The sequence below is a fragment of the Meleagris gallopavo genome, chromosome 2 (genome assembly GCF_000146605.3).
Source record: "Meleagris gallopavo isolate NT-WF06-2002-E0010 breed Aviagen turkey brand Nicholas breeding stock chromosome 2, Turkey_5.1, whole genome shotgun sequence".
In the NCBI taxonomy this organism is placed as follows: Eukaryota; Metazoa; Chordata; class Aves; order Galliformes; family Phasianidae; genus Meleagris; species Meleagris gallopavo.
In genome coordinates this window covers 6,373,888-6,382,577 of record NC_015012.2, presented here as the reverse complement: position 1 = coordinate 6,382,577, position 8,690 = coordinate 6,373,888, and the positions used below count along the sequence as shown (strand labels likewise).

The window sequence follows — 8,690 nt, the reverse complement described above, 5'->3', positions numbered from 1 at the left end:
TGTATATATATATATATACATATATATATACATATTGCTCATACTTATTTATACTGTGTTATCCTGTGTTATCAGGAAGTAGGAGGAAAAAGTGGATGTGAAGTGGTTCAAAAGGTACTTCTCAGAACTGAAAATTTCCCTGTTTTATCAGGAACAGGGAAAGAAACAGTTGTGCAGAGCGAAAGGTGTACAAGCCATGCCAAAATAGGCTCTTGGCTATGGAGTTATGGAGGCGAGACTGATGGTTATGGAGGTGAGCTTTGGGCAGTGCAGAGCAGCTAGTGAGCTAGTGTCCATCATCTGTCTTTCATTTTGATCCCTGCTGCTGCCACTCCTCTTGATCTCTGTAGAAAGTCTGACAACTTGTTATTGTGTGCCCAAAGTATCATGGAAAGGTTGTTGAACTTTGCCCATTTTATCCAAAGTAGTGCCTAGGATGCAGAGTCGTGACAATCTGAAGGAAGGATCATTCTATACATCTCACCAGGATGTATTTCCAAATCCTCCAATACAGAAGTGAGGTGCAGACTGGACGTCAATACAGAAGTTGGATACTTTTCCTCGATCTAAATCCAACTGAGTGTCCTTCTGTTGACTTTGATGGGCTCTGGAGTTGGGCAGTAGACCAAGGAGACTTGATAGCTTGCTGCATCATGTAGGAAGAAGAAAAGCAGCTTTACTTGTGCAATGCATGCATTCAGAAACTGAATACAGACAAATACAGAAAAGCTTACCATTTAGTAACTGCCTCCTGCTCAGTGAGTAGCAAAGCTTTTTCCATTCTTCCCTCTCCTCAACAACAAATTCTCACTAGAATTTTTTTTGCTACAGACAGCAAACATAATTACACAACAGATCAGAACAGCTTACATTATGCCCTTTATAGAAACCTGCCTTACCTCAGAGGCATATTAGCATTTCTTACGGGTTTAAGGGGTGAGGGATTAATTACAGATTTTCAAAATATGCCTAATTACATATTTACTGGAGGAATAAATAATTCACGTTTCATAACTCGCCATGAAATGACTGTTTTCTTTTTAAGATTAAAAATCTGAGGCCGGAGGAGTGTTAAAGTTCAAACTCTGAATAAAGGCTCCTGAACCTTCAGAGGTCAGCATTCTTCTCACATGAAAAATACAGCAGAAACCCACTCCTTCACCTGAGTGACATGCAGACCCATGGAAATTTCTCACTTGGCAATCCCTCAAACAAAACGAGAGCGCCATAAAAAACCTGACTCGTTCATTTACTTTGGCTCTTTCTTTGGTTGCTTCAGCTAGCATTTCAGGAAGCACCTAGGAGACTGGAGAGCATGACTTACTCCCAGTCCCCTGGCTTTTGCACAGGGCCAAGCTGGACCAGCAGCATCCCTTTGCTGGGCATGTGGGGGCTGCAGCATAGCCACGAGCAGGGTGGCAAGCGGGGGCTGGCTTGCATACTGCTGAATGCTACATGGCACCAGGTCATCAGGAAGCATAAATCAGCCTGCCCCTTGCTTGACCTGCCCTAACATACAGCCCGTGGTTTCCTCCGGTACATTTTATTTTACCCAGAGTTAGCAAGAAGAATATCCCTTTGGCATTTAGGGAATTATACAAATTATTACAGAAGACTAAATAACCGCCCTCAGAAAGGAAATAACTGCTTCTGAGCATTCTATAAAAAAATGCTGCCTTCAACAACATCAAGTGCCACATAACTACTATACTTACAAATGTATGTGAGTTTCTTCTGTAAATACCAGAAGAAAGAAAGAAGAAAAGTAAGACCCTACATGTCAGTACTACGTGTCTTGATTTGTGCTTTGGTAGACTTACAAAAGAAGAAAGTATACTGCAGAATGGAACTAGATATTACTTCTATACACATATATATGATAATCAAAATTCATCCTCCCCAGTCTTGGCATGTTATGAAAGTTGGAAGAAGACAGAAGAATCCCTTAGATGCAAAAAACAATGGATGTGGCAAGAGAGTGAGGGGCCTAGCACTGCACACCCCACTGCAGGACAGTCACCTATGGGACACATGGCTGCTGGCTGGCTCACACTTCCCTGTTCTGTCTTCCAGCTTTGTGAAGATCCTTGAAACAAAGCCAACAGACCACTTAGAAATAAGGCTATACAAGAAATATTGACTATCATATAGCAGCAATGGAGTCTATCCATTCAAAAAAACAAGATTCCTTTACAAAGGAAAAAGAAACGCTGAATTATGGTATAGGCATATTAAAAGTGCCCTGTTCCGTGTTTTTTGGATAGATACATTAGAATGCAAGTTGCTAATCAGCATTTTAGCTCTTCAGAGGCAGAGCTAAATGTACATAGCATAATGCAAGTCAAGACGCCCCAATGTTTGGTAAGACTCTGGGTCCTGTTTGGCCTTTTCCGAGTGTAACCTTGTGCAAGTGGCTTAATCCTTCCATGCCACACCTCCCTTAAAATGCTTTCCACTTTATAAGCTAAAATGATTGTGTACAGGCTAGTTAATCAGTTTGAGTATGTGGAGAAGTGGAAATCCACTTTCATAATCACACGGGGTACAGAAATGCTAATTCAATTTTGGAGCATTTCAGAGGGTCCACTTTTTCATATTTTGTTTTATATTTTGCACTAGCTTAAAATTTAGATGCCTACAGAATAAATGCTTTACCTTACTTTTGGTCCTGCTTTCAATGTTAATGTCCATAATAATAATAATGCATATTTTAAAATAGGCAAAAATATTCTGGAGAAAGAACTGACAATATTGGTACAATTTATAGAGATGACACCTACATACTGTAAAATGCTGTCTACCAAAATATTCAGCATTCTTGGACAAAAGCTCTTACATTTCATTAATATGCTATTTTATTTATAGCTATATATCAGCAATATTTACATGTAAATGCACAAAGTAAGTATTAAAATCACTTACAGTAGGTAAAACACCCTACACTGATGATGTCATCAAATGGGAAACAGCAGTCAGTTCTACAAGGTGGTACAAGAAGGGTAGCAGAGCATTCTGAGACTTAAGTACAAGCAGTGAAGACTGTAGGACAGATTTATAAATGTACTGCAAGCCATTTAAAAAGTCTTCTACCTCTCTCACCCACACAATATTAATTACCTGCACCACCTTGTGTTAATTTATTTTCCTTACACCTCAGTCAGAGGAAGATGATGTTCAAAGCAAGTAGCATCCAGATACAGTGTAAAGAAGCTGTGGATACTCTGAAATTGCATTTTCAGGGAAGGGGATGGAGGGGAGAGAAAGAATAACACCTGTAAGTTATGGTTGAAACAGCTTCATTCTCTGAGTCATGTAAATAAATATCCAGCCAGCTCAGTCCCCATCCCACAGCTTCGGTGCAGCAACTCTAATTATTCATCTATAAACAATGCAGACAAGCTATCGCTCAGCGCCATGCTACACCTCATGGCCACACGCTCTGCATTCTACCTAGATAAATATTAAAATGAACATAATCCACTATATTTTAAGGGTAAAGTTATCTGCAAAGCCTGGTGATTCATGAGCTCTCCAAATGTACATAAAGTGCTTTAGTGAAAGCATTTCCTAAGGGCCTGATCCAGTCATGCTTCTCAAACCCTCCACAGCTGTCTAGACTGGAACAGAAAGGTCATTCAGCCACTGAAGGCCAATCTATCACTCCCATTAAAAAAGAAAATACCCAAACCGTTCCAAAGGTTCAATTTGTGGATCGGTTTGGGAGATACGGAAAGAACAGCAAAGCTGCCGCTCCCTGAGGAGACGAGAGCCAACACAGAGCCCGCACCCTTCCTGGGGCTCCTTCTGAGGCCCTGAGCAGAAAGCCAGAGTGTTCCAGGGAAACTCCAGACATAAAGCACATCCCTTTTCCTTCTTCTCTTTTAAAACATTCAGCCAGTGCTGCAGGGTAAGCAGCAATGTGCTCTTCCATAGCGGGAACTTTGCTCTCTGCTGCCATTCCCTTTGCTCTGAGAGGCTCATGCTGGCAACATCCAGGGATTTGGTCTCATGATAGAAGTCAATGCTCAGCTCAGAAGGCACTCTCCTAACTTGTAGCTTAAGAATAGAGTTTCTTCAGGGTACGTGCTGCCCTTCCACTACTAAACCTTAATACAAGCCTTCTGCAGAGAGCCGTAGGTATGCTGGAGCTGTGCACTGCTGTCTCCCCCAGCAGTAGGCAGAGATACCTAGGTCACCACTGGGCTGCAGAAGATGCTCACCAGCTGGAGAAATGCATGTCCCTGCGTTGCCCCTCCAGCAATTGTACACTGAGCTGTAAAATAACCCTCTACCTCGGGGACTGCCTGTGTGCTCAGGCTCAGTGAGCGACTTGAGTGTCATTTAGCTTGGGCAACCAAGGCCGAAAGAGCCTCTGGAGGGTACAGCTGGGAAAGCCCAAGAAGACACTTCCTGGCTAATGAGAATGGGGCATTTTTCAACTTTGAGTGCAGGCAGGTCACCCAACTGCTATGGGTCAGCAGCAAAAGAGGATGGACCTCATTGCTCTGCAAGCTTCCTCCCTCCCCAGTGCAGGGAGAGCACAAAGAAGCCAGCGCTGGGAATGACAGCGCGGCTTGAAAAATGTATTCCAGCTGCTCTCCTTACACTGCAAGCTACAGCCCAGTGGTTCGTGTTCACAAACATTTTTAAAGAGGGTTTTTTAGGGTCCAATAGAACCTACCACCAGATGCAGATATTAAAATAAAAAGAGAAGAAAGGAGGCAAAAAAAGGAGAGCTCCTCTTGAATCTCATCTTTTCCATTTAGATTTCAACCATAAAACAAACTGTCAACTTTTTTCCACTTGTTCATTAACCTTTGATGCTTATTGTACTGCTAGTTTCTGCACTTGTGGGGGACTCGGGAGGATTAAATCATGGCATTCGTATCGCTCAGGGTTTAGGCACAACTTGAACCACAGTTCAGAGAGGAAAGAGGAATAGGGAGGGAAAGGCAGAAGGCAAGGCTATTATCCCAATCCTGCCTTTTCACTGTTTACACGCTTAATAAAGACTGAATTTAGAGGGAGGGGAACCCCAAGTTAGTAACAATTCCCTTCACAGGTTCTACTATAATTAAAAAATAGAGGCAAGGTCATGATGAGTGCTATTGAAAATAACATACAGACCTGTAATTATAGAAGGGCCAGCTAAACCAAGGGTTAAAGGTCTCTTAATACTCTGTCAGCATTTCCACTATAACCCCTCAGTTTCAGGGGTTTACAGCTTGCACATAAATATTTGCTGCAGGCCAAAAATGGCCCTTCAAGGGGTCAGTGAGAGGAGGTAAATTTTATTTACATATTTATAAAAAATGGCCCAGCTCCACAGGAGTGGCAGGTCCCACCGGCACTGCTCTATGGGATGAAGAGGAAGCACGGGTGGGAGTGCATGGGGTGGGTGGAGGAGCTGGGAACACATTTCACCCAGAGCAAGTGGCTCCAGCTCCACAGAAACCTGCACAGAGGCAAAGATCTGCAAATAGAGCATATATTATACATTGGAATCCTTAAATAATAGGGCCGTATTCCTACCATGAATTACACAGATAATCACTCCCACTGTTCAGCCAAGCATGCACATAAGTCTTTGAAAGATGAAAACCTAAGGCCTCGCTAACGTATTGGTTTAACTTAAATCAGTACTTTAATTGATTTATTTAAGCCAGTGCCCAACCCAGTGTGACTCCCCAAATTCTGCTGAAGAGCGGTTTATTTCATTTTAGTTCAAAAATGCATATCTCCATTTTTTTTCCCAAAAGCATTCCTTCCTCCCCTTTTTACTGTCTCTCTATTTATGTGACCCTGGGCTGACATCAGTTCAGTTCCTGAAGATTAGAAGGGGTAAAATGGCTGCAACCTCATTCAGGGCTCCCTCCTTGAGGGAGTAAATGAGGCCAGTAGTCAAGTCCCAGCCAGCCCAGCCACTTGCGACCCCTAATTACAGCTGCCTACAGGTTGGGGAACATACGCCACTGTTGTTATCTCTGCCAATCCTATTTTCTTTAAAAGAAAAATCCTGGGATTCTGGTTCTCGGGAAGAAAAGAGCTTCAGAAACCCAAATTAACATCATCTAGAAAGTTTGGGTCAGAAACAAAGAGAGTCCCAAAAAGAATGAAAAAAAAACCCAACAACACAGCACAAACTCTCCTCTTTTTCTGGCATGATATGTAAGCTATTCATCTGACTTTTGGGAGGTTATCTCACGATTTTCAAACGCCTGCCATTAGCAATCAAAATAAAGCCAGCTTGATTTGCAGCGAGAGCTTCTCCATCTCCGCCTGTTTTGACCAGACTGCCCTTCCCACATGGCCCTGCGTCGCCCCGGCTCCTCAGCCCCAGCTTCACGCTCATTTAGAGGGACAGGTGACAGAAAAGAGAGAGCACTAAATGATCTGGGCTCTTCTGAAATTAATTTACTGGAGCTTTCTGATGAACACAGCGATCCAGAGGTGAAGGAAGCGAAAACTCACCTAACATGATTAACCAGGCGAGCGCTTCCAGAAACCATTTTTTTTCTGTACCTAAAAATGTCACAAAATAATACATTTCTTTTCCTAGCTAAGTTCAGCATCTTTTTCAATGTGCTCCTATAGGGGCTCATTTTTTTATTTTTTATTTTTTTTTAAGCAAAATTATATTGAGGATACATAACTTTTCTTTTTTTTTAAAGTTCCTAACAAAATATTTATTGAGCAAGACCCCAGAAGATAAAAAAGATGCAACTGTTTTTCTTGGTTTGTTTTGATGTTATTTACTTAGGACTAAGCACCTCATTTTTCTTGTGTACAAAAGGTAATTATGTAGTCAAAAGAATTATGGCCCACATACTTCAAAACATATGAAAAATGTAAAACTTTATTACATACATTAATTTCTAACAAAGGATGTCTCCAGCATCAGTGTAACTGGTATGAGGCAGATAACTGATGTACGGTATATTCGTTGATGTTCCTCCCAAATGGGTTTTATACAGGCAAACAAACAAATAAACAATTTCTTTCGTTACGTCTCCCTCTCTCTTATAAATTTCATCAGCCTCATACGGGGAGGAGGGGGTTGTCCATGGATTTATTTTTTTTTATTAATCTGAAATATTCTATCTAGCAATCTGCTCACCATGCTTTCCTTTTATTACCTGTACATCTCCCTGAACAACTCCTGCTTTCCTCCAGCGATGCAATCCCACCTCCTGCCCAGGCCACTGACCTCTACTGTTGTTCTTCTGTCTCCTTCTTCTTTCCCTGCTGAATTTTGATGAGCGTGGCAAGCTCTTTCCCACTAAATCAGCTAGGCTGGGAGGTAAGAACTGTAAAAGTGAAGTTTACAGCACCCTTATCTTTAGCTGAGCCACTTTAACTTTCTAATTATACATCTGGGTACCATTCCCAAGAGGAAAAGGATGGCCATTGAAAATGCCAAGAATAACTGAAATCAGTTCTCCTCAAAGCCTCTCTTGAAGAAACAAAACAAAGCTGAAGTATGAAAGATAGATTCAAGGTGGCCTTATTCTTTAGCTTTAAAAGAATGAATGAATGAATGAATGATGGGAGACCTGACATCCTTATATTAAGACATAACCAAAGTAAACAGACAAATAACCTCCTTCCCATACATGTATTTATGTGTTGCTTTCACTTTAAATACAAAATATCTATAAATATGTAATTTTTTCATGGTTATGCAAGCCTGCTACATCCATCAGTACATGTGACAAAGCCCTTATAAGCTCAAGAAAAAACACTCACAGCATTCAAAAAATAATACACACAAGTAACTGTGGGAATCCCCTATTCCAGCAATGCAGAGCCATCACACTAATTAAACCAAACATCAACTTCTGCACCTTGATTTCAGCACAGGTGACTGCAGTGTTTCACGGGGTCTTGTCAGGACGCCTCTAAGTGAGCTTTAGGGGGCAGTTTGGCACCAGGAGAAAAGAGACCTCTGCTCAGGTCCCGGTGTGGCTGGGCATTGTGTTGCTGAGCCTCCAGACCTCACATTAGTAATGATGACACCACTATTTTTTTGTGTTTTTGTCCCCATTTATATGGAAGTCTTTAAAAGACAGAGAAATACTCAAGTTCTTGATCCAAGCGCTCTGAATTTGGTGGATGTTTGAACTTGGTGTAAAGTCGAAGGCCATCTTTAACTAAAGTGTAGCATTTGGGGAGCTCAGGACAAAAGGGAGGGGAAAAACTATTTCAAATTATACCAGAGTCACACAACAACCCTGAAAGCTGCCAACCTCAGAACCAGCGAGCAACCTTGCCTGCCCCAGTTGCAAATCTCTATTCTTTTGCACCTTGTTCAGTCCTCTCTCCCTCCTCCCGCTATCCATGAAAAAAGCTTTCAGTGTTTCAGACGTACTCATCACAGGTATCACGAGAAAAGCGGACCAGTGCTAGATCTCAATGGCTTGTTTGTTTTGCACTGAAATCTATCCACCTCCATTTCAGGCGTCCATCGGCTGAGCCACCATTTGACATGCCCGGCCCCAACAATCACAGGGACTTGGCGGGTTAAAAATGCTAGGATTTCATTTTATTGCAGGGATATTATTCATTCTTGGGAAGGTTCAAAAGTACATGCGTCAACTTATGTCATCAAGGTCAAACAAAGTGGCATGCAGAATCCTAGCCAGATTGCATTGGTGGAGGGGTCTGGAAGCAGAGCCAAAGAGTAAGGAGAC

At 41.9% G+C, this 8,690-nt stretch overlaps 1 long non-coding RNA gene across 6 annotated transcripts in view; it reads right to left on the bottom strand.

Moving 5' to 3' along the window:
* LOC104909502 overlaps window positions 1-8,690 on the bottom strand; it is a 157,067-nt gene that overhangs the window by 25,128 nt on the left and 123,249 nt on the right. The window contains exon 13 of one of the 6 annotated variants that reach the window (XR_792370.2): window positions 19-646. The exons of the other annotated variants lie outside the window; for them this stretch is intronic. This is a non-coding gene — a long non-coding RNA (uncharacterized LOC104909502). Of the gene's footprint in view, window positions 1-18; window positions 647-8,690 lie in introns of those variants that run through there. 6 annotated transcript variants of the gene reach the window in all.